Below are 26,717 nucleotides of genomic sequence, written 5' to 3' on the forward strand. Positions count from 1 at the left end.
AAAAGCCAGAATCTTAAGTACAAAATCAAGGCTAATATTCCAGTGCAGTACTGAGGGAACACTGCAGTGGCACAGGTGCCACCTTTAGATGAGATGTTAAACTGATGCCACATCTGCTTTCACCTACCATGAAAAATCCCACTGCCCGATTTCAATGAAGGGCCAGAGAATTCTCCCTGGTTTCCTGTCCAATATTTATCCCTCAATCAACATCACTAAAAACAGATTATCTGGTCATTACCGCATTGCTGTTTGTGGGGCCTTACTATGCTCAAAATGGCTGCCACATTTCCTACATGACAGCTCTACTAGACTTCTAAAAAGTATTGAAAGCAATTTGGGAAGTCCAGAGGGTGATGAAAGGAAAGATGTCTTCGGCCAGTGGGTTGTGAATCTTTGGAATTCTCTCTCCCAGAGAGCTCTGGGTACTAAGACATCGAGCACATTCCAGGCCAAGATCAATAGACTTTTGAATACTGATGGAATCAAGGAATATGGGAATCAGGTGGGAAAGTGGAGTCGAGATAAATGATCAGCCACAATCATACTGAATGGCAGAGGATGCTCAGGGCACCGAATGGTCTACCCTTGCTTCTGTTTCTTGTCTCCTTCTAAAAGCAAGTTCTTGCTTTCCTACAATGGGCAGCCATGCCCTCAAAAGCCTGTCGGAGACCGTTAAAGTGCTTTGAGATGGCTCGATGGCCGGTGGTAGGTGATGTACCAATACAGGTACCGTCTCCCCTACAGATCGATCCTCATCTTGGGAACGTGAGACAGATCACCCGTCCCTGACACGGGCACCCACACACACACACTCTTACTCCAGTGCGTGCACTCACTCACTCGCACAGCTTTAAAATCAGATAAATACCAGATGATTAAAAAGGCGCTTTTTTTTTTGAACCTCATGGACCTTTTAGCGCATGAAGTCTAATTGTTTGCCTTGTGATTTTTGTGCTGAACATGTCAAAAGGAAACTTAATACAGGTACCCAGTATTTACTATTCAGTGATACACCTTACTTTTCTAGCCATTTTATTTACTTTAGACTGTAGCTAGCCTAGGCTTAGGTTATTATAATGTAACTTTATATGCAGTATCTGAAAACAAAAATGATCTGAAATCCAAAATGCAATCGGCCCTGAGGGTCTCGGATAAAGGATACAGGACCTGTATTATGTTATATATAAATACATATAAATATATAAGTATATCTAAATATATAAATAAATATAAATATATATAAGTATATATAAATATAAATATATACATACACACACTATATTATATAAATATATATAAATATATATATACACACACTATATTATATAAATATATAAATATATACATACACACACTATATTATATAAATACATATAAATATATATATACACACACTATATTATATAGATTATATATGTAATGATCTTTAAAATACAAATATAAAAGGCTGCCGGCACTGAGGGAAAAACTTTATATATATATATATATATTATATATTGTATAGAATTATATAATTTATATATGCATAAATGTTTAAAATACAATGTAAAAAGCTGACAGCACTGAGAAAAAAAACATTATATTAATCCATGCATATATATTTTATATATATATAGAAATGTTCTTTAAAATACAAACAAGATAAAGAGCTGCCCGGCACTGAGCTGCCAGGCTGTATAGTCTCACCTGCTCCTGCCTTTCCAGGGTGAATTCCAGGGACAGGATTTCCTCCCCTTTCTCTCTCTCTCTCTCGCTCTGAGCTTGATTCTTTTTTTTAAAATTATAAATCAATTCTTGAACAGTTTATATTAATTATAAAATATTCATATTTAAAGACACTGAGACTGGGGCTCCACCTCCACCCCCACCCCCTAAACACTGACTAATTTCCACCTGAACCGAATTTAACCAACTGATTAAGTCCATGATAATAATAATAATTATTATTATTAATAATAATAATTTTAAATGTTTATTTCCCCCGCCCCCGGTGCCGAGGGTTTATTTGTTTTATTTTATTCCCTCTATCTCCGGGTCTATGTTCTCTTCTTCCTCCTCTCCTCTCCTCTCCTCTCCTCTCTTCCTCCCTCGGTACCGTCCGTTTGATTTTGTAATTTTCTATCTTTTGGAGGTTTAATTTATTATTTGAATTCTTCCATTAACTTAAACTTGGTCCCAAATCAACGGCCCCGGGCTCGAGCTCGACCGACGTCTGCAGCGGCGGCGGCGCCATGTTGAAATTAAGGGGGCAAGGTGGGCGGGGCCTGCCTGTGGGCCGACAGGAAATCAGGTTAAAGGGGAGGGGGCTGGGCTGTGTCTGTGGACAGGAAATCAGGTTAAAGGGGAGTGGGGCTGTATTATGATGAATGTGTGTGTCAGCTCTTGTGTTAAAGTTCACTCAGGGACTCCAAATTGTGGTGATAACATACTTTTTTAAAAATGGTTTAATGGGATGTGGGCACCATTGGCCAGCATTTGTTGCCCATCCCCTGAACTGAGTGCTTGCTAGGCCATTTCAGAGGGCAGTTAAGAGTCAATCACATTACTGTCAGTTTTGAGCCACATGTAGGCCAGATTGTCTTCCCTTAAGGGCATTAGTGAACCATATAGGTTAGTTTCAATTCCAGAGTTTTATTTGGGATTTGAACCCATGTCTCCAGAACATTAGGCTGGGCCTCTGGATTAAAAGTCCAGTGGCATTACCACTGCACCACCATCTTCCCCACATCCAGGTTGTAACCTGGAGCTATGGAAAGTGATGGCGGAGGCTCCAACTTTTGCTCCATCATATAGGTGACCAGTAATCTCTCCTGCCCTTATCACCTGCCATTGGTGTGTATTGGAAGGATTTGAAGGTGGCTAATCAACCTGTTTAGTCACATAATGAACACATCTTCCTCCGCCATGAACCAAGAGCTTCTGGTCCAGAGGCAGGGATGCTAGCCACTGTGTCAAGGACCTCCGTGCGTTACTCTGTGCGGGGAATCAATTTAAAGCTGAGAGGATTAGCAAAGGGCAAGAGCTGGAGGACACAGCTTTAACATGATTGGTAAAAGGCAACAGGAGAAAATACTTTTTTTACACCGCGAGTGATTAGGATCCGGAATGCACTGCCTGAGAGTTGTGGTGGAGACAGATTCAATCGTGGCTTTCAAAAGGGAACTGGCTAATTATCCGGAGAGGAAACAATTGCAGGCCTAAGAGGAGAGGGAGGGAGAATGGAACCAGCTCAATGGCTTTGGGCTGTGCTGGACCTTCGAATGAGCTGTCCAATGTAGTCCCCAAAACCCAGCTTTCTTCCTAGGACACTTCAGCCAGTGTGTGCGTATCCCCATCTCTCTGCCTTAGGAAATGAATTGAAAGGTAAAAGGATTGGAAAAAAAAATGACAGAATTGTAGAATAGGATTGCGAAGGAGGCCAATCGGCCCATCTTGCCTGTGCCAGCTCTTTGAAAAAGCTATCCAATTTAGTCCCCGCACTCAAGTCTTCTTCCCATAACTCTGCAATCTGTGTGCGTCTATCTCCTGTATTGCCTATATGCCAATAATAAATCAATTTAATGGGAAGGGGATTGGAAAATGGATGAGTGTGTTCCGATCTTTGCATTTTTCTTTGTACCTCTATATCAGTCAAATATCATGTATGTTGGCATAGCAGTTATGATAGTGGCCTAATAATCCATATGACCCAGAGTAATAACCCTGAGGTGTGAGTTAAAATCCCACCATGGTAGCTGTGGGATTTAAGTTCAGTTAAATATAGAATTAAAAATAAGTAATGGTAACCATGAGACTACCTTTTTTGTTGTAAAAACCCATTTGGTTCATTAATGTCCCCTTAGGGAAGGAACTTTGCTGTATTTATCCAATCTGGCCTACATGAAACATCGGGTCCGCAGCAAAGTGGTTGACTCTTAACTGCCCTCTGAAATGGCCTAGCAAAAAAAAATTAAACCTAACAGCATTGTGGGAGTACCTTCAGGCTGCTGTGATTTAACAAGGTAGCTCACCAGCAACTCCTCAAAGGCAATTAAGGATGGGCAATCAATGCTGGACTTGCCAGTGATGCCCAAACCATCTGAATGAAGATTTTTTTAAAAAATTAGGTTAAAAAGGAAGGGAATGGATAGTGTGTGTGTATGTGTATCTCTCTGTGTGCAAGAGATTGCTAAAGGGTAGAAGATTGGAGAATGGGTTAGTATGAGTTATATCTTTTTGTGCAATTGGAAAGCAGACTGAGGGGGAGCTCTCTCTCTCTCTCTCACTCTCTCTCTCAGTCCATATGTCAGGTAAAAGGGGAGGAGCCTGAAGAGGTTGTCTCTTACACTCGGTACCTGTAAGCTGAGCAAATGGGGAGGGAACGACAAAATGAGTGTTCAGTACACTTTGTCTGTGAGCTGACAGAAACAAATGAGCTTTAAAGGAAGGACACTTTGTGCAATGGGTTGTCGGAGCATGAAATGCTTTCTTACAGGAAGCGTTTGAAGGAGCCGCAGAGATCACCTCAATTTTTAAGAAGAATGTGGGGAAGTATTTGAAGCATAGGAAGGTACAGAGATATTGGGATTCACACATAAATAGGCAGCATAGCTCTTCTAGCTGTGAAGTTTCATAGATCAAGATGTGTGTATGTATACCTGACAATAGTCAGCATTTCTGATTAAAAAGAAAGAACTTGCCAATGGAATATCTTTGAAGTGTATTTCATTACACATTTGGCCAGCCTCCTGTTTTCCATCCCCCATAAACTCGAGCTCCTCCAAAAGTCTGCTGCCCGAATTGTAACTTGCATCAAGTTCCATTCAAGCATTACTCCTGTGCTCACTGACTTACAGTGGCAATGCCTCAGTTTTAAAATTCTCATCCTTGTTTCCGAATCTCTCCATGGCCTGGCTCCACTTGCTATCTCTGTAATCTCCTCCAGCTCTACAACCCTATGAGATCTCTGCGTTCCTCTAATCCTCATCACTCTTGAACGTCCCTCATTTTAATTGCTTTGCATTGTTAGTAGCTGTGCCTACAGCTTCCTAATCACCCCAGCTCTGGAATTCCCTCCTTAAAACTCGCTACCTTTCTCATTCTTTCCCCTCCTTTACTGCACTTTTGGTCATCTGTCTTAATATCTCCTTATGTGGCTTAGTATCAAATTTTTGTTCAATAATGAGGCGAGTTGTGATGTTTACTATGTTAAAATTGCATTTAAATACGAATTATTAATTTGTTGTAAGCGCTGTTATAATTGTTACAGCCACATGAGGAGGGGTGAAATACCACTCCCCTATCGCACCACTCCAAGTTGGCCGTAACAGATTTCTTGAAGGATTTAGAAGGATGAAGGTATTTACTCAACGTCTATATTTAACCATTTACGTATTAATTGTAAATAAACAAGTCTGACAGGCTTTCTTGAGTTTTAAAACAAAAAGTGAACATATGAACAAGGAGCAGGAGTAGGCCATTAAGCCCCTCGAGCCTGCTCCGCCATTTATTTAATAAGATCATGGCTGACCTGATAGTAACCTGAAATCTGCAACCCACCGACCCCCAATGACCTATCACCCCCTGGCTTACCAAGAATCTATCCACCTCTGCCTGAAAAATATTCAAAGACTCTGCTTCCACCACCTTTTCAGGAAGATAGTTCCAAGGACTCACAACCCTCTGGGTGAAAAAAATTTCACCTCATCTCTGCTTTAAATGGGTGACCCCTTATTTTTAAACAGTGAGTTAAAAACCCACCCAGATAAAGATATAAAAATATTTTAAAAAGTAAACTTGCGCGTGACCTTCTGCGACACACATTCACACACATGTAGCCATGCAAAATTTACAAGTTTTACTGTAGGTAGTTACTTCCTTAGCCAAATTAAAGTTCAATGCTGAAAGGCAAAAGAATTGAATCCTACTAAAGCCCTATATAATTGCAGTAAGACCTCCTTACTTTAATACTGCACCCCCTTACAATAAAGGGACTGGATAGTTTGTGTGTGTGTGTGTTTGTGTGCATGTGTGTCTGTGTCTGTCTGTGTGCAGAAAATTGTTAAGGGGAAGAAGATTGGAGAAAGGCTTTGTGCGAACTATATCATTTTGTGCCTCTCCGATTGGAAAACAGACTGAAGGGAAGATTATGATACCATTTGCTTTCCTAATTGGCTAATTTATCTGAGAAAGCAGATCAGGCCTTGGATTAGCATCTGCTCTGAAAGAAAACAGCTCCGACAGTAAAGCACCCCCTCAGTACTGTACTGCACTCTCGTTTCTGGAGTTGACTTGAACTCACAACTTAACTCATAACTGGCGGGATGGTGGAGGAGGGAGGGCTTTAGATTCCTGCAACATTGGGATCAGTTCTGGGGAAGGTGCGACCTGTACGGACTGGACGGGTTGCACCTCAACAGAGCTGGAACCAATGCCTCTGAGGGGTGGTTTGCTAGTGGCATTGGAGAGTGTTTAGACTAACTTGGCACGGGGATGAGAACAGGATGTAGCAATGGCAGAATAAACAAAGTGCACAAAGGATTGGGAGATACAGATGGCACTAGAGTAAGAAGCAGTAAGGTATTGGTGTCAGCCTAAGAGATCAAAATAGGAAATACAGGAAGATTTAATTTGCATTTATAGTGTATGTACATAAATGTATGGAATGTGGTAAATATAGTTGGTAAGCTGTGGCTGCAAATAACTGCATAGAAAAATGATGTCATGGTGATAGTGGAAACCTAGATCAAAAAGGGCAGGACTGAGTACTAAATATTCCTGGATACAAAGTGTTCGTGGAAGATAGAGAAGAAAGGAGAGGAGGAGGATTGACAATATTGACTAAGCTGCTGCCAAAGTCACAGTGAAGAAGAAGATAATTGATATGCTTGATGGGGTAAAAACTGATAAAGCGGAGGCATTAGAAAGATTGGCTGGACTTAAAATTTATAAGTCACTAAGAGCAGATGAGATGCTGAGGGAAATAAGGGTGGAAATTGCAGAGGCACTGGCCATAATCTTCCAAATGTCCTTAGATGTGGGGGGGGAATGTGGGAGGGGGATTGGGAGCCAACAAACAGGGGATGGAAAATGCTGCACCCTTATTCAAGAAAGGATGCAAGGATAAACACAGCAACTACAGGCCTGTCAGTTTAACCTCAGTGGTGGGAACACTTTTAGAAATGAAAATTCGGGACAAACTTAACGGTCCCTTGGACAAGAAGTGTTAATTGAAGAAAGCCAGCATGGGTTTGTTAAAGAAAATTTGTGTTTAATTAGCTTGATTAATTTTTTTGATGCGATAACAGAGAGGGCTGATGGGGGTATTGCGGTTGATGTAGTGTACATAGATCTCCAATGGTGTTACATAATGGGCTTGTCAGTTGAGGCCCATGGAATACAACAGCCAGTAGAAGCATGGATACAAAGTTAGCTGAATGACAGGAAACAGAGAGTAATGGTAAATGGTTATTTTCCAGACTGGAGGAAAGTTTATAGTGGATTTCCACAGGAGGCGATATTAGAACCACTGCTTTTCTTTATTTCAGAATTTGCAGATGACACAAAACTTGGACATATTGTAAACTGTGAGGGGGATGGTAATGGACTTCAAGGGCAGGATTTTACCGTCGGCGAGCGGGGGAGGGGCCCGCTCGCCGACACGTAAAATGACGCGAGATGACATCGGGCGGAAGTCCTGACGTCACCCCGTCCCATTTAAATTTTCAGGAAGGCAGGGACGCAGCAAAATCAGCTGCGGGCCCGCCAACCTGTCAATGGCCAATTGAGGCCATTGACAGGATCAATTAAGCAATTAAAGGACAAGCCACCTTAAGGTTGGCAGGTCGGCCAGGAGACCCGGCGGCAACTAGAAAAAACATGAAACCTCATCCAGCGGCGGGAAGAGGTTTCATGTAGGGTTTTAGAAATTTTAATAACGTTGTTATGGAAATTATAAACATGTCCCAACTCATGTGACACTGTCACATGAGGGGACGTGTGAGGGATTTTTTTTTCTCTATTTTTAATATTTTTAAAAGTAGAGGTGATCTCCCTGAGGCTGCACTTAGCCTCAGGGAGATGAGTGTGCTCTTTCGTGCGCATGCGCAAAAGAGCGCACTCTCGATTTTAGGGACACCCCCCTCCCCCCCGCCTGCACAGGGAGCACATAGCGCTTCCCTGCGGACGTCATGCTGGGCGGGCCTTAATTGGCCCGCCCGCACAAAATGGCGGCGCGGGGGCAATTGGGTCCACGCCCGCCCACGATTGGGTCAGCTCCGCCTGCCCGATGAATGGAAAATTCAGCCCCAAGAGGCGTACTTAGGCATACTGCTGGAATGATCAGCAAGTGGCAGGTAAAATTAAAAGCAGAGTGACATGAAGTGATATATTTTGATAAGAAGAGTGAGGAGAGGCAATATAGATGAAGTCATGATGAATCTTTACAACACATTGGCCAGAATTTTACCAGTGGTGGGAACGTTGGCAACCTGGTCTCCTGCCAGGAGGCCAATTGAGCCAATTCTTGCCTCCGTAGGCATTTTGCCCACTCAATGAAATCTAGCAGCCTTCCAGGAGGCCCTGGGGCTGAGAGAATCTCCTTTTCAGTCACACCATTGCCCATGGAAATGCCCTCCCACTAGTAATGGCCACTCCTGCAGCAACGGCACCACCTGTAACCCCACCCCGCCCCCTGACATCTCCCCGATCGCTGGGTCCTGCCTGTCTGGCACTGGCAACCCACAATGCTACTTACCCCTATTTGAGGGCACCTGGCCATTTAAGCACCTTCTCCTTGTAGCTGCAGCCTCAGCAATGACCACCCCTGACATTGGGCAATAAGCCCCCCCTGGGTCCCACTATCAGTTGGTGTGGGGTCATCTCCCGATTTTGGCTCCTTCAGCGAGACATCTGCTGCCATCAGAAAATCCTGCCCGTTGATTCTGCCTCAACTGGAAATTGTGTCCAATTCTGGGCAAAGTACCTTAGGAAGGATGTGAAGGTTTTAGAGAGGGCGTAGAAAATATTTACAAGAATGGTCGTAGGGATGAGGGTTTTCAGTTGTGAGGATAGTTTAGAGAAGCTGGGGTTGTTTTCTTTCAAAAGAGACTTTGGGACCTAACTTCTGAGCTCCAGGGCAGTGTATCGGGAGGTCTCCAAGGTCATCTTCCGGTCCAGAGTCCGCTCCGTGGAGCAGGATGAGACGTGTTCATATTTCTTCTTCCGAAAGGTACACAGAGAGAGCTCTGTGATCAGCAGCCTGAAGGAAGAAGACGGCTCAGTAAAGTCATCCTTAGGATCAGCAAATCCTTTTATGCTGGATTGTATGACGTGAAGCCCACCGACAGCATGACCTCTCCGTCCTTCCTGTCCTCTGTCACGGAGGTCTCAGACAACAGTACTCGGGAGAGTCTGGACAAACCGCTAACTCCTGGTGAACTGACTAAGGCCCTTCAGTCCTTTGAGAAGAGTAAAACTCCCGGAAGTGACGGCTTACTGGCTGAGTTGTATTCGGCTCTGTGGGACTGGATCGGCCCAGCCTGCTAGAAGTGTACGAGAGTATGCTTCCGGCCGGCAGCATGTCAGAATCTATGAGGAAAGGCATTGTCACCCTCATCTACAAGCACAAGGGGGAAAAGGAGGAAATTAGAAATTGGCGCCTCATCTCACTGTTGAATGTGGACTATAAGGTTCTGTCCAAGGTCATCGCCAATCAGGTCAAGTCCGCTGTAGAATTGGTGATCCACCCTGACCAGACCTGCACTGTGCTGGGCAGGAAGATCTCTGACAACCTTGTGCTACTCAGGGATACGATCGCCTATGTATGGGAAAAGGGGTGTGGACACCTGCCTCATCAACCTGGACCAGGAGAAGGCCTTTGACAGAGGCCTCCAAGATCCTGCTTACCTACATGGTGGATGTGCTTTCCAAAATGGGGTTTGGAGAGGGAATCTGCATCTGGATCCAACTGCTTTACACAAACATCTGTAGCACAGTTTCAATCAATGGGTGGGAATCAGAAAGCTTTCCCATTAAATTTGGAGTCAGGCAGGGCTGCCCTCTCTCCCCTGTCCTGTTTGTGTGTTGCATAGAACCCTTTGCTGAGTCCATCAGGAAGGATTCGGGCATAAGAGGAATGACGATCCCAGGCAGTGGAGGCACTCAGGTCAAAGCCTCCCTGTACATGGACAATGTCTCCGTCTTCTGCTCAGATCCACTGTTGGTGCGCAAACTGATCCACATCTGCGTCCAGTTTGAATTGGCCTCGGGAGCCAAGGTAAATCGTGGGAAGAGCGAGGCCATGTTCTTTGGGAGCTGGGCTGACCAATCCTTTGTCCCCTTCACCGTCAGGGCTGACGGGCAGAAGGTGCTGGGGATATGGTTCGGAGGGACTGGGGCATGTGTTAGAAACTGGAAGGAGCGAGTGTCTATGGTGAAAAGAAAACTGGGCATGTGGGAGCGACGGTCCCTCTCCATTGCGGGTAAGAACCTGGTCATCAGGTGTGAGGCACTCTCACTGTTGCTGTACATGGCACAGGTCAGGCCATTCCACACTCCTGCACGGTGACTATCACCCAAGCCATTTTTCGCTTTATCTGGAGGTTGAAAATGGATCGTGTCCGCAGGGACGCGATGTACAAGCCTCTAGATAAAGGGGGGAAAAAACATGCCCAACATCACCCTCATCCTGATGGCCACCTTTGTGTGCGGCTGCATCAAGCTGTGCATAGACCCTCGGTACGCAAACACCAAGTGTCTCTACGTGCTGAGGCTCTACCTGTCCCCGGTGTTGTGAAGGATGGGTCTGGTCACACTTCTGCGGAACGCTGCAAGTAGTTGGATCATGCTGTACCACCTGTTCCTCGAGGAGAGAAACACCTTTGACCACAAGTCCATCAGGCAGTGGCCGGCACGTATCCTAGAGGCCCTGAGGGAAAAGGAGATGGTGGATCCTGTTGGATGGTTCCCCGAGCAGACTGTCAAAGTCATTTGGCACAATGCCTCATCGCCAGAACTTTCCAACAAGCACCAAGATGTAGCTTAGCTGGTGGTGAGAAAGGCCCTCCCCATCAGATCCTTCCACACTCCAGAAGTCTCACCCCCTCTGCACGTTGCCCTCGAGGTAGCTGTGGTGGGAAAGAGACAGTTATTCACGTCCTTGTGGAATGTGCCTTTGCAAAGAAGGTCTGGAGAGAGATGCAGTGGTTTCTGTCGCAGTTCATCCCGAACAGTGCTGTGACACAGGACTCTGTGTTCTACAGGCTGTTCCCAGGGACACACACTGAGACAAACATCAACTGCAGCTGGAGGATCACCAACTCGGAGAAAGACACTCTTTGGTCTGCCCATAACTTGGTCTTCCAGTACAAAGAATTGTCCCTGACCGAGTGTTACAGACTGGCACATTCCAAGGTCCAGGATTATGTGCTGAGGGACGCACTAACGCTTTGGGCAGCTGCTGCAAAGGCACAATGGGGAAAGGTCGCTGTCTAAGACCTTTCTGCCAGAGTGCAGCAAGGGGCTGGGAATTGTATAGACCCCTCGGGCTGTATGACTCAGAAGGAATGTATGCAATGAATACTAAATGGATCATAATTGTATTGAAGTACCTCTGCGTGCAACACGATTTATATCGATAACTTGAATACCATTGCACTGTCTGACTGTCTGTAATGACCACATTGAAATGACTGTAATATTCATTGATTGCCTTGAAGCACCTCATGATCTCTGTGGAAAAGTTGAATATGATTGCACTTTTTGTGATGGCCATTTTGAAATGTTTTGTAATGTTCTTTCAGATATTTTTATGAATAAAGTATATATTTTTTTTAAAAAAAGGGTGGTCCATCTTAGTCTCCTCCTGAGGACCCCAGCATCACTGATGCCTCATGCTTCAGCCAATTTGATTCACTCCAAGTGATGTCAAGAAGTGGCTGAATTAGGCAATAGATACGGCAAAGCCGATGGCCCGGACAATATCCCGGCTGTAGTACTGAAGACTTGTGCTCCAGAGCTAGTTATGCACTTAGCCAAACTGTTACAGTACAGCTACAACACTGGATCATCAACTACAACCCTCGATCATCAGCAAAGTAACAGAAGATGTCGTTGACAGTGCTATCTATGAGCATTTACTCAGCAATAATCAGCTCGTTGATGCTCAGTTTGGGTTCCGCCAGGGTCACTCAGTTCCTGAATTCATAATAGGCTTGGTCCAAACATGGACAAAAAAGCTGAGTTCCAGAGGTGAGGTGAGAGTGACTGCCCTTGACATCGAGGCAGCATTTTACTAAGTGTGGCATCAAGGAGCCCCATCAAAACTGGAGTCAATGGGGATCAGGGGAAAACTCTCTTGGTTGGAGTCATACCTATCACAAAGAAGATAGTTGTGGTTATTGGAGGTCAATCATCTAAGTCCCAGGACACCACTGCAGGAATTCCTCAGGGTAGTGTCCTCGGCCCAAACATCATCAGCTGCTTCAACAAGGATCTTCCCTCTATCATAAGATCATAAATGAGGGATGTTCACAGGTGATTTCACAATGGTCAGCACCCTTCACGACTCCTCAGATACTGAAGCAGTCCGTGTCCATATGCAGCAAGATCTGGGCAAAATTCAGGCTTGGGCTGACAAATGGCAAGTAACATTTGCACCACACAAGTGCCAGGCAATGACTATCTCCGAAAAAAGAGAATCTGACCATCTCCCCCTGACATTCAATGGCATTACCATCACTGAATCCCCAACTATCATCAACCTGGCATTTACCATTGACTAGAAACTGAACTGAAGTAGCCACATAAATACAGTGGCTACAAGAGCAGGTCAGGGGCTGGATTTCTGTGAGAGTACCTCACATCCTAACTCCCCAAATCTACAGGGAACAAGTCAGGAGTGTGATGGAATACTCTCCACTTGCCTGGATGAGTGCAGCTCCAACAACACTCAAGAAGCTCGAAACCAACCATAACAAAGCCGCCTGTTTAAACGACATCCCATTCATCGTCTTCAACATTCACTCCTTCGATCACCAGTGCACTCAGCCATCTACAAGATGCACTGCAGCAACTCACCATATCATCCTCAGCAGCAACTCCAAAACATATGACTTCTGCCACCTGGAAGAGCAAGGGCAGCTGGTGCATGAGAACACCACCACCTCCAAGTTCCCGTCTAAGTCACAGAGTGCGCCAGTGGTGCAATGTGTGCCATCTACAAAATGCACTGCAATAACTCATCTCCCAAATGCAAGAAATAGGAGCAGGAGTAGATTGTTTGACTCTTGAAGCCTACCTCACCATTTAATAAGATCATGACTGATCATCTACCTCAACTCTACCTTTCCGCATAATCCTCATATCACCTGATTCACTTGGTAACCTAAACTCTGTCTTGCATATAGTCATTGACTGAGCATCCATATCTCTCTGGGGTAGAGGATTCCAAAGATTCACAACCCTCTGTGTGAAGAAATTTCTCCTTATCTCAGTTCCCAAATGGCTGACCCCTTATTCTGAGACTGTGATCACCTGTTCTAGGCTCCCTGGCCAGAGGAATAATTTTTCCAGCATTTGTCCTGTCAAAACCCTTATAATGTTCCAAAGAAGACTCATATTGGACTTGGAACGTTAACTCTATTTCTCTCTCCACAGATGCTGCAAGACCTGCTGAATTTTTCCAGCACTTTCTGATTTTATTTCAGACCTCCAACATCCATAGTACTTTGCCCTTATAATCTGATATCTTCAATTTGATCACTTCTCATTCTTCTGAACTCCATGGAATTAGACCTAGTCTACTCAATTTCTCCATATCGAACAATCCTCTCATTCCAGGAACAGTCCAGTGCACCTTCATTGGACTCCCTCTGGGGCAAATATATCCTTCTTTAGATCAGGAGACCAAAAATGTTTACAGTACTCCAGGTGTGGCCTTATAATTGGAGTGGGATTTCTTTATTCTTACACTCCAAATACCTTTGTAACAAAAGCTAACATACATTTGTCGTCTTAATTGTTTGCTGTACCTGAATGTTAACTTCCTGTAATTGATGTGTGAGGACACCCAGCATTTCCAGGCCTCTAGCCTTTCAAAAAAAATTCTACTTCCTTATTTTTCCTTCCAAAGTGGATGACTTCATACTTCACCACTTTGTGTTTCATCTGCCATATTCTTGCCCATCACCCAACCTGTCTCTTTTCCTCTGCAGCATCTTTCCATTATCCTCAGCTCTTACTTTCCCATCTAACTTTGTATCATCAGCAAACTCAGATGCGTTACACTCAGACCTCGCAGCTAAGTTATTACTATAGATCGTAAATAGCTGAGGCTCACGTACTGATCTCAACTGCCATCAAAGCCGCCTAGAAGGGCAGCAGGAACATCGAAAGACCACCACCTGCAAGTTCCCCTCCAAGCTATGCACCATCCTGGCTTGGAACCATATCGCTGTTCCTTCACTGTCACTGGGTCAAAGTTCGGGAACTCCCTTCCTCACCGCAGGATGTGCCTGTACCAAGTGGACTGCAGCAGTTCAAGAAGGTAGCTCGCCACACGTTTTTTTTTTCCAACCATACCTAGTCATGCCTAGCACAAAGGAAGATGGTTAAGGTTGTTGGAGATCAGTCATCTCAGCTCCAGGGCATCACTGCAGGAGTTCCTCAGGGTAGTGTCCTAGGCCCAACCATCTTCAGCTGCTTCATCAATGACCTTCCTTCCATCATAAGGTTAGAATCAGGGATGTTTGCTGATGATTGCACAATGTTCAGCACCATTCGTGACTCCTCAGATACTGGAGCAGTACATGACCAAATGCAGCAAGACCTGGACAATATCCAGGCTTGGGTTGACAAGTGGCAAGTAATATTCGCGCTACACAAGTGCCAGGCAATGACCATCTCCAACAAGAGAGAATCTAACCATCTCCTCTTGACGTTCAATGGCTTTACTATCACTGAATCCCTCATTATCAACATCCTAGGGGTGACCATGAACAAAATAAAGTGAGGATTTTGGACTCTAGTGGGAGTGTTTGGAGTGGAATAAGGCCTCTAGTGTAATTAGTATTCTTTAAAGGGAGTAACTAATGGTAGCAGAGCTCGCACCCATGATATGCTCCTCCTGCTCTATGTGGGAAGTCATGGAACTTCCAGTGTCCCTAGCAACCATGTGTGCAGGAAGTGTTTCCAGCTACTGGCTAACCGCATTTTGGAGCAGGAGGTGTGGGTGGATTCACTGTGGAGCATCCGTGATGCTGAGATTATCATGGACATCACATTCAGTGACGTGGTCACACCACAGGTAAAGACTGAATAGGCAGAAAGGGGATGGGTGACCACCAGGTAGCGTTGAGGAAGGTAGATAGTACAGGAGTCCCCTGTGGCCGTCCCCCTCCCTAACAGACATACCGTTCTGGATACTGTTGGGGGGAGACGACTTCTCAGGGGAAAGCAGCAGGAGCCAAGTCCGTGGCATCACGGGTGGCTCAGCTGCACAAGAGGGGAGGACGAAGAGTGGCAGCGCTATAGTGATCGGGGATTCAATAGCAAGGGGAACAGACAGGCATTTCTGCGGCCACAAAAGAGACTACAGGATGGTATGTTGCCTCACTAGTGCCAGGATCAAGGATGTCTCAGAGAGGCTGCAGGGCATTTTGAAGGGGGAGGATGAACAGCCAGTGGCCGTGGTACATATCGGTACCAGCAACATAAGTAAAAAAAGGATGTGGTCCTACAAGCTGAATATAGGGAGTTAGGACGTAAATTTAAAAATAGGACATCAAAGGTAGTAATCTCAGGATTACTACCAGTGCCACATGCTAGCAAGAGTAGAAATAACAGGACTTATCAGATGAATACGTGGCTGAAGAAATGGTGTAGGGGGGAGGGTTTCAGATTCCTGGGACTTTGGGACCGGTTCTGGGGAAGGTGGGACCACTACAAACAGGACGGGTTACACCTGGGCAGGACCGGGACCAATGTCCTCAGGGAGCTGTTTGCTAGTGTGGTCAGAGAGGGTTTAAACTAGAATGGCAGGGGGATGGGAACCTGAGCAGGGAGACAGAGGGGGAAACAAGGATAGAAACAAAAGACAGAAAAGTAAGAAGCAAAATTGGAAGGCAGAGAAAACAAAGGCAAAAAGCAAATGGGGCCATCGTACAAAATAAAGCTAAGATGACTAACAAGGTTAAAAAGACAAGTCTAAAGGCATTCTATCTTAATGTGCGGAGCATTCACAATAAGGTAGATGAATTAACAGCGCAAATAGATATAAACGGTTATGATATAGTTACAATTACAGAGACATGGCTGCAGGGTGACCAAGGATGGGAACTGAACATCCAGGGGTATTCAGGAAGGACAGACAAATAGGGAAAGGAGGTGGGGTAGCATTGTTAGTAAAGGAGGAAATCAATGCAATAGTGCGGAAGGAGATTGGCTCGGAAAATCATGATGTGGAATCTGTTGGGATGGAGTTAAGAAACACCAAGGGGCAGAAAACATTGGTGGGGGTTGTCTATAGACCCCCAAACAGTAATGGAGATGTAAGGGAAGGCATTAAGCAGGAAATTAGAGACGCATGCAATAAGGGTACAACTATAATCATAGGTGACTTTAATCTACATCTAGATTGGACAAACCAAACTAGCAATAATACTGTGGAGTAGGATTTCCTAGAGTGTATACATGATTAGTTTTTAGACCAATACATTGAGGAACCAACTAGAGAGCAGGCTATCCTAGACTGGGTATTGTGCAATGAGAAAGGATTAATTAACAATCCTGTTGTGCAGGGTCCCTTGGGGAAGGGCGACCATAAAATGATAGAATTGTTCATTAGGATGGAGAGTGAAGAAGTTGAATCTGAAACTAGGATCCTGAATCTAAATAAAGGGATCTACGAGGGCATGAGGCATGAGTTGGCAATGATGGATTGTGGAACCTTACCAAAAAGGTTGACAGTGGATAGGCAATGGCTAATATTTAAGGAATGTATGCATGAATTACAACAATTATTCATTCCTGTCTGGCGCAAAAATAAAACAGGAAAGGTGGCTCAACCATGGTTTACAAAATAAATTAGGGGTAGTATTAGATCCAAAGAGGAGACATATAAAATTGCCAGAAAAATCAGCAAGCCTGAGGATTGGGAGCAGTTTAGAATTCAACAAAAGTGGACAAACAGATTAATCAAGAGGAAAATGGAGTATGAGAATAAACCTGGAAGGAACATAAAAACTGACTGTAAAAGCTTCTATAAATATGTGAAGAGAAAAAGATTAGTGAAGACAAATGTAGGTCCCTTACAGTCAGAAATGGTGGAAATTATAATGGGGAACAAAGAAATGGCAGAAGAATTGAACACATATTTTGGTTCTGTCTTCATAAAAGAGGACACAAATAATTTCCCAGAAATGTTAAGGAACCAAGGGTCTAGTGAGAGGGAGGAATTGAAGAAAATCAGTATTAGTAAAAGAAATGGTGCTAGAGAAATTAATGGGAATAAAGAACATAAGAACTGGGAGCAGGAGCAGACAATTCAGCCACTTGAGCCTGCCCCACCATTCAATATGATCATGGCTGATCTCATTTTGGCCTCAACTCCAATTTCCTGCCCTCTCCCCATAACCTTTCAACCTGTTACTAACTAAAAGCCTGTCTATCTCCTCCTTAAATTTATTCAGCATCCCGACATCCACTGCAATCTGAGGTAGTGAATTCCACGGATTCACGGCCCTTTGAGAAAAGTAATTCCTCCTCATCTCTGATTTAAATCTACCACCCCTTAGCCTAAAACTATGGCCTCTCATTCTAGAATGACCCACAAGGGGAAACATCCACTCCACGTCTACCTTGTCTATCCCCTTTAGCATCTTATGTACCTCAATTGGATCTCCTTTCATCCTTCTGAACTCTAGTGAGTATAGGTCTAAACTGCTCAATCTCTTCTCATAAGACAAGCCCTGTATCTCTGGAATCAACCTAGTGAACCTCCCCTGAACCACCTCCAGTGCAACAACATCCTTCCTCAAGTAAGGGGACCAAAACTGTGCACAGTACTCCAGGTGTGGTCTCACCAATGCCTTGTACAGTTGCAACAACACTTCCCTATTTTTATACTCTATTCCTTTAGCAATAAATGCCAAAATTCCATTTGCCTTCCTTATTACCTGCTGTACCTGCATACCAGCTTTCAGCGATTCATGCACGAGGACACCCAGATCCCTCTGCACTGAAGCATTCTGAAGTTTCTCTCCATTTAAATAATAAGTCGCCTTTTTGTTATTCTGGCTGAAAAATCCCCAGGTCCTGATAATCTACATCCCAGAGTACTAAAGGAAGTGGCCCTGGAAATACTGGATGCATTGGTGGTCATCTTCAAAAATTCTATAGACCCTGGAACAGTTTCTACAGATTGGAAGGTGGCAAATGTAACCCCTCAATATAAAAAAGGAGGAAGAGAAAAAACAGAGAATTACAGACCAGTTAGCCTAGCATCAGTGGTGAGGAAAATGCGAGGGTCAATTATAAAAGACGTGGTAACAGAACATTTGGAAAGCATTAATGGGATCAGACAGTCAACATGGGTTTATGAAAGGGAAATCATGCTTAACTAATCTACTGGAGTTTTTTGAGGATGTAACTAGTAGAATAGATAAGGGAGAACCAGTGGATGTGGTGTATTTGGATTTCAAGGAGCTTTTGATAAGGTTCCACATAAGAGGTTAGTGGGAAAAATTAAAGCACATGGGATTTGGGGGTAATATACTGGCATGGATTGAGAATTGGTTGACAGACCGGAAACAGAGTGGGAATAAATAGGTCTTTTTCCGGGTAGCAGGCAGTGACTAGTGATGGGATCAGTGCTTGGGCCCCAGCTATTCACGATATATATAAATGACTTGCCTGAGGGAACCAAATGCAATATTTCCAACACAAATCCCTCCCTCCACCTATTGCTGGTCTTCTATCCAGCTTCACCAGTTCCGTCCCCCTTAAACATTATATATTTCGCCACATTTCTACTGCCCTTTAGCTTTGATGAATATGGACTTGAAATGTTAACTCTGTCTTTCTCTCCACAGATGCTGTCACACCTGCTGAGTTTTTCCAGCATTTTTTGTTTTTGTTTCAGATTTCTAGTATCCGCCTTTATCTGGAATATTTCCAAATTTGCTTACGACACAAAACTGGGTGAGGTTGTGAGTTGTGAGGAGGGTGAAAGGAGGCTTCAGGGTAATTTAGATAAGTCATGTGAGTGGGCAAACACATGGCAGATGCAGTATAATGTGGATAAATGTGAAGTTATACGATTCTGTGTGAAAAACAGAAAGGCAGAGTATTATTTAAATGATGATATATTGGGAAATGTGGATGTACAAAGGGATCTGGGTGTCCTTGTACACCAGTCAATGAAAGTAAATAGGCAGGTGCAGGAGGAATTAGGAAGACAAATGGTATGTTGGCCTTCATTGTAAGAGGATTTGAGTTCAGAAACAGGGATGTCTTACTGCAGTTATACAGGGTCTTGGTGAGTCCACACCTGGAGTATTGTGTGCAGTTTTGGTCTCCTCACTTAAGAAAGGATATACTTGCCTTAGAGGGAGTGCAGCAGTAGGTTCACTAGGCTGATACTGGGGATAGCAGGACTATCGTATGAGGAGGGATTGGTTTGACTGGGCCTGTATTCACTAGAGTTTAGAAAAATGAGAGGGGATCTGATTGAAACGTATAAAGTTCTAACAGGGCTGGACAGACTGGATGCAGGGAGGATGTTTTCCCTGGTTGGGGAGTCTCAGGATACAGGGCAGGCCATTTAGGACTGAGATGAGGAAAAATGTCTTCACTCAGAGGGTGGTCAACTGGTCTATCACAGAAGGCGGTGGAGGCCAGGTCACTGAGTATATTCAAGAAAGAAATTGATAAATTTTTGGGTATTAGGGGCATCAAGGGGTATGGGGAGAAAGCGGGAATATGCCGTTGAGATAGAGGGTCAGCCATGATCATATTGAATGGCGGAGCAGGCTCAAAGGGCCAAATGGCCTCCTCCTACTCCTAGTTTCTATGTTTCTATTGACCAGAAACTGAACTGGACAGGCCATATAAATACTGTGGCTACAAGAGCAGGTCAGAGGCTAGGAATCCTGTGGCGAGTAACTCACCAAAGCCTGTCCACCATTTACAAGGCACAAGTCAGGAGTGTGATGGAATACTCCCCACTTGCCTGGATGAGTGCAGCTCCCATAACACTCAAGAAGCTTGACATCGACCAGGACAAAGCGGCTCGTTTGATTGGCACCACATCCACAAACATTCATTCCCTCCACCACCGACGCAGCAGTGTGTGCCATCTACAAGATGCACTGCAGGAATTCACCAAGACTCCTTCGACAGCACCTTCCAAACCCATGACCACTACCATCTAGAAGGACAAGGGCAGCAGATAGATGGGAACACCACCACCTAGAAGACCCCCTCCAAGTCTCTCACCATCCTGACTTGGAAATATGTCACTGTCGCTGGGTCAAAATCCTGGAACTTTCTTCCTAACAGCACTGTGGGTGTACCTACACTACATGGGCTGCAGCAGTTCAAGGAGGCAACTCACCACCATCTTCTCAGGGGCAACTAGGGATGGGCAATAAATGCTGGCCTCGCCAGTGAAGCCCATATCCTGTGGATGAATAAAAAACCGCTTTCTCAAGGGCAATTAGGCATGGGCAACAAATGATGGCCTTGCCAGCGACACCCTCATCCCTGTAAATGAATAAAAAAAAGGATTTGCGCGCACACAGTCCGCCAAACTCAAAATTGTGTCTCTGCCTGATTGATATCTAACCATATGTAAACAGCATCACTAAAATCTGAGGGTCTCCTTGCCTAGTTTTTAATGGTACTTCACATGCTCCTGAAGCCTGAGTCTCCTGCAGCCTGGAAGATTATTGTACACATTGATCACTCTTTGCGTGAAGTTTATTATGGTCCCTGCTGTAAATTCTTTTGTCACTGGCTGATACTTAGGACCTCTGGATTTGCTTTAGCTAAGCTGTTTAATATGTTACTCTCCTTCATTAATATTTAACACTTAAACTGTTTCACAATCTTCTGTCTGAGTTGTGAAGATTGTGGTATTTTAAACATAAAATTTGGTATCATTCTTCACAATTTCAACCATTGTCATAATAGTTCACATCACAAGGCATGGGCTTGACTCTTTGTTAGAGTGAACGTAAGATTATTGGGGATTGGGACAAATTGACATCTTTTGCGTAAAACTTTTAACTATCATGTTCGGCAGGCGGGACTGTTTATTTTGCTGAAGAGATAAAATACTAATCTTTGACTAATTGCTAAAATGTACACACTGTTAAGGCAGCTAGATTATTAATGTTAACCTGAAATTCTGTTTGAACTAAGGTTGTCAAACTCTGATCAGTGGTCGGGGCTATGAAAACCAACACACCTTCAGTTTGGGGAAGAGGATTTAGCGAAGACAGCTGAGCTGTCAGTGAACTATCACGTGGACGGAGCACTGGGGGCAACCACATCATCAACTAAATTATGGGGGGAGTTTTCTCCCCGTCGAGGGCGGGGTTGGGCGGGAGCAGGCGCAGACGGGCGCGCAGCCGATTGCCGCCCGCGATTGGCTGGGCGCCGCCATTTTATGTGGGCGGTCCACCCAGCGTGATGCGCACCCGGAAGCACTGAGCGTTTCCCCGTGCGGGCAGGGGGAGGAGGGAGAGTCGGGGCCTGCGTCCTCTCATGCACAAAAGAGCACAGAAATCTCCCTGGGGCACAGAGCTGCCTCAAGGAGGTTAGTTTAAGTTCAAAAAAAATTAAGGAAGGAAAAAAAAATTTAAGACATGTCCCCTCATGTGAAATTGTCACATGGGCTGGGACATGTCTATTAATTTTATTAAAAAATTTTAACAAGACTTTAAAAACCTTCATGAAACCTCATCCCGCCCATGGATGAGGTTTCATGATAAACGCGAAGGCCGCCTGGGCTCTTCGCCTGCCCCCCCGCCAACCTTAAGGTTGGACGGCCAGCTCAGTTAATTGTTTCAATTGATAGTTAACTGGCCTTAATAGGCTTTTGACAGTTTGGCGGGTGCGCAGCTAACTCGGGTGTGTGCCCGCCGAACTGAAAACCTGAATGACGCGCGGTGACGTCGGAACGCACGCCTTGGCGAGCGGGCCCCGTCCCCACTTGCTGACCCGAAGATCCTGCCCCACGATCTCTGCCCAGTGTTACAACCAGGTTCACAGGGGTGAACAGACTCCTCTCTTTGCTTGACTCCTGAGTTGGTTATAACAGAGTTTGAATTTAAAAAGGAACTGATATTTCCAATTTAATATATATTCAACTGCGTATAGCTTGGCGCAAGAGATAAGCTAGCTAGGTTCATTAATAGTCTTAGCAGAACTTGAGTATTGCTGAAAAAAGACACATGTTGCAGAACCTTTTTGTCTTGCACTCATCAGGACAATTCGCAAGAATGCCAAATATAAAGGTAACAACGATTTATACTTCATGAGAAGAGAGTGCTGATTGGTTGGCAAGTGGACTCTGATTGGTAGAGGCGCTATCATGTAGAATGCACCAGTTAACTGATGAATGACAGTTAACTGCCAAGCTTTGCTTAAATTGAAACTAAGTAGATGGCTCTGATTGATCAAGGCATTGCCCTGGGGAATGAACCAGAGAATGGCTGTTGCTTATTTTGTTTAGTTCAAACAGGTGCACTGTGTGTACATGTTCTTTCTGTATGCAAAAAAACAGGGCCCTGTGTATTAATTAATACCTGCACGCATAAATGCGCCACACTGTGAACCCAACTGACAATCTCGAATTGGTTGTCGGCGTAATTCTTAGCACACTCACGATTATTTAGCAAATGTTGTCCATTCGCAGAATCATATCTAATGTTGGACACTGTTTGAGTTTTGCAAGCACGGGCTGGTTAGGCACGTTTGGTACCTTGCCTGTTGCAAACAGCAGAAGGGACATGCTGTTTGATTCAACCACCAGTCTTTGGAACATACAGCATATATACTTTAGTTATATATACTTTATCCTTTACTTCCCCCCTCCTCACCGTCCAAGGGCCCACACACTCCTTTTAAGTGAAGCAGCATTTCACTTGCACTTCCCTCAATTTAGTCTACTGCATTCGCTGCTCCCAATGTGGTTTCCTCTACATTGGAGAGACCAAGCGGAGACTGGGTGACTGCTTTGCGGAACACCTTCGGTCTGTCCGCAAGCATTACCCAGACCTTCCTGTCGCTTGCCATTTCAACACTCCACCCTGCTGTCATGCCCACATGTCCGTCCTTGGCCTGCTGCAATGTTCCAGTGAAGCTCAATGCAAACTGGAGGAACAGCATCTCATCTTCCAACTAGGCACTATATAGCCTTCCAGACTGAATATTGAGTTCAACAACTTTAGATCATGAACTCTCTCCTCCACCCCCACCCCCTTTCCGATCCCTATTTTTTCCAATAATTTATATAGATTTTTCTTTTCCCACCTATTTCCATTATTTTTAAATGTATTTCCATCCATTGTTTTATCTCTACCTTTTAGCCTATTTCGATCCCTTCCCCCCACCTCACCCCCACTAGGGCTATCTGTACCTTGCTCGTCCTGCTTTCTACCTTTAATGTCACCATTAGCAGATTTTTTAGCTAACATCACCACCTTCAACATCTCTTTGTCCTTTTGTCTGTGACATCTTTTGGTTATCTCCACCTATCACTGGCCCTCTATCCAGCTCTACCTGTCCCACCCCCCCTTAAACCAGCTTATATTTCACCTCTTTTCTATTTTTCCTTAGTTCTGTTGAAGAGTCATACGGACTCGAAATGTTAACTGTGTTCCTCTCCGCAGATGCTGTCAGACCTGTTGAGTTTTTCCAGGTATTTTTGTTTTTGTTTTGGATTTCCAGCATCCGCAGTTTTTTGCTTTTAGCCTGTATACCTTTGTTGGGTTCCACAAGAAACGTGTCTTTGATGAAATGACACGCAACCTCCTACCCCTTGCATATTTCCAATACGTAGGTGATATGTTTGCTATAGTTGAATCTGCAGCTGCATGTAAGAATATCCTTACACACCTTAATGTGCTCCATCCTGAACTCAAATTCATCTTTGAAATGGAGCAGTCAGATTAGCTCCCTTTCCTTGACGTGCTAGTCGAGAAATATGCCAGGGGGGTCTCGACCACCATCTACCGCAAGCCTACCTTCACTGGTCAGTTTACGTGTTGGGATTCCTACAGTTCCATGCGCTATAAGGATGGCTTTATCAACAACCTCGTAAATAGGGCCTGAGCCACTTGCTTACCATGTAAGTTTGATGCTGAAACAGGACACATCAAAGACATCCTGTGCGATAATGGCTACCCCGATCAGATCATTGCTGACCGTATATCATGCAGACTCATGAATGGACCTGAGGCCACCACTTTTGATCCTGAAAAGTGCCCAGCCTACCTCAGATTAAAGGGTAAAGTATCTCAGCAATTTGAGCAACAGGTGAAGCTAGCTGTTTTGCGCTGATACTATGCAATTGCAACACCAATGGTTTTCGCCACTAACAGGATGCTGCGGTCAAGGCAAAGAGACGTCCTGCCTATCACACAAACGAATATTGTGGTATATGAATTTCGGTGCCAGTGTGATGCTCGCTATGTAGGTTGTATGTCCCAAAGACTGGCGCATCGTATCAAACACGTCAGCTCACCACCACTTTCTGGAGGGCAACTAGGGATGGGCAATAAATGCTGGCCCAGCCAGCAACGTCCACACCCAGTGAATGAATAAAGAAAAAGCATGTCACTTCATCTGTTCGTAACTAGCAAGGTACAGACTGTATTCAACCAGCCTGTGCTTGCAAAACTCAAAACACAGTGCCGAACATTAGATGCGATTCTGTGATTGGACAACATTTGCTAAACAATTCTGGGTATGTTAAGAATTACGCTGATAACCAAGATTATCATTCAGGCTCGCAGTGTGGCACACTCATGTGCGCTAGAAGCTACATATACTCACTCATACACAGGGCCCTGTTCGTTGCAGGAAGAACATGTACACACATTGTGCCTGTTTCAACAAAACAAAATAGGCAACAGCCATTTTTTGGTTCATTCCCCAGGGCAATGTCCTGATTAATCAGAGTCAGCCTGCCTGGTTTGAATTTTAACAAAGCTGGGCAGATAACTGTCAGTCATGAGTTGACTGGTGCATTCTCCGCCTGTACCAATCAGAGTCCCACTTGCCAACCAATCAGCACTCTCTTCTCATTAAGTGTAAATAGTTGTTTTCTTTACATTTGGTATTATTGCAAATTGTCCTGATGAGTGCAAGGCAAAAAGCTTCAACACCAAGTCCTTTTTCAGCAAGTTCCTTAAGCCAACAAGTTAAAGAGTTAGTTTTATTGCTAAAACTCGTTCAGGCAAAGATGCAGAAATTATGAACTAAAGGTTTAAAATGTTCACATATATCCAACTATCCACTAATGCAAAAACAACCCACACACAACCACCACCACCACCACCACCACCACCACCTCACCACCCCGCCCCACCAAGCACGCAAGAAGAAATAAAGCTTTGCAGAATATCAGATCTCGAAAGCACGGCCACATAACAAGTAAAGTCGGAAAAAAAAAAAATTATGGATCGTCCGGAGACTTGTTTGCAGCTGAAGGGTCCCATTCCAGAGCGGAGCAGTCCGTCTGCAGTCATGGCTGGTCGATTTGGAATTCTCCTTTGAGAAACTCAATTCGCAGCAACGAGGGTCTCCTTGTGGGTTTTTTTCAAATCACAAACAGCTCGGCTTTGATGAGAGACGTTTACGAAGAAAGAGAGATGAGGTAAAGCTGCTGTTCCTGTGACAGTCTTTGACTATTCAAATTCCAGGATCTGTTTTACACCCAAGTGCTAGATCACCTGACCCCTCTCTGCGCGCTCCATAGACACCGCGTCTCCTGTGTCCTCCGCAAATGCCACATAGGAGCTGCTGTAAACCAGTGCCCCTTGGCTTAGGAAAAGTCTTCTTTTCAAAAAAGCTTCAATGCATCTGCGTGTCCAACCAATGACATTATAAATATGTATTTTACATAAAACATCTGCATAGCCACTGGGTAACATTGTTTTGACCTCTTCCAAAGTATTTGTAGCACAGAAACAGGCCCAACAGCTTAATGCCTGTGTTTATACCCCACGTGAACCTCCTCCCACATTTTTTTCATCTCGTCTTATCGATAGATTCGTTTTCCGCTCATGTTCTTACCGAGCTCCCCCTTGAATGAATCTATACTTCAAATTGTCGTTTGGTCGTACGGAACTTGAGTGTAGCCGAAAGTTTTTTTGTCTCGTACCCATCAGGACACTCGCCCGAATACCAATATAAGGGAGAAAACAACAATTTATACTGTATGCGAAGAGAGCGCTGATTGGTTGGCAAGTGGCACTGCCATGAAGAATGCGCCGTTGATGGCGACTGACAGTTAATCATGTTGACTTGTTCTGTAATCTGTGTCAGGAAACTTCACAATTCATGTAGAGAGAGGCATAAACTGACTCAGTGATTGCACTTTGGCAGTCAATACTGACCAGCAACTTTGCAGTCTCTGGTTCCCCGGTCGGTGGCCTCAACTGCCTCGCTCCCAAGCTCTGGAATTCCCTCTCTATACTTCTCCATTTCTCTTTCCCCTTTGGGATGCT

At 44.5% G+C, this 26,717-nt stretch overlaps 1 protein-coding gene across 2 annotated transcripts in view; it reads right to left on the bottom strand.

The window, feature by feature from the left end:
• Window positions 1–26,383, bottom strand: part of dqx1 (DEAQ box RNA-dependent ATPase 1) — a 164,113-nt gene extending 137,730 nt beyond the window's left edge. The window contains exon 1 of one of the 2 annotated variants that reach the window (XM_078554678.1): window positions 26,284–26,383. The gene's annotated coding sequence lies outside the window, so the exon portion shown is untranslated. Of the gene's footprint in view, window positions 1–1,689; window positions 1,838–26,283 lie in introns of those variants that run through there. The other variant, XM_078554671.1, reaches the window with a different exon arrangement.
• Window positions 26,384–26,717: the final 334 nt, after the last annotated feature.

This window comes from Cetorhinus maximus, chromosome 1 (assembly GCF_964194155.1).
Source record: "Cetorhinus maximus chromosome 1, sCetMax3.hap1.1, whole genome shotgun sequence".
Lineage (NCBI taxonomy): Eukaryota > Metazoa > Chordata > Chondrichthyes > Lamniformes > Cetorhinidae > Cetorhinus > Cetorhinus maximus.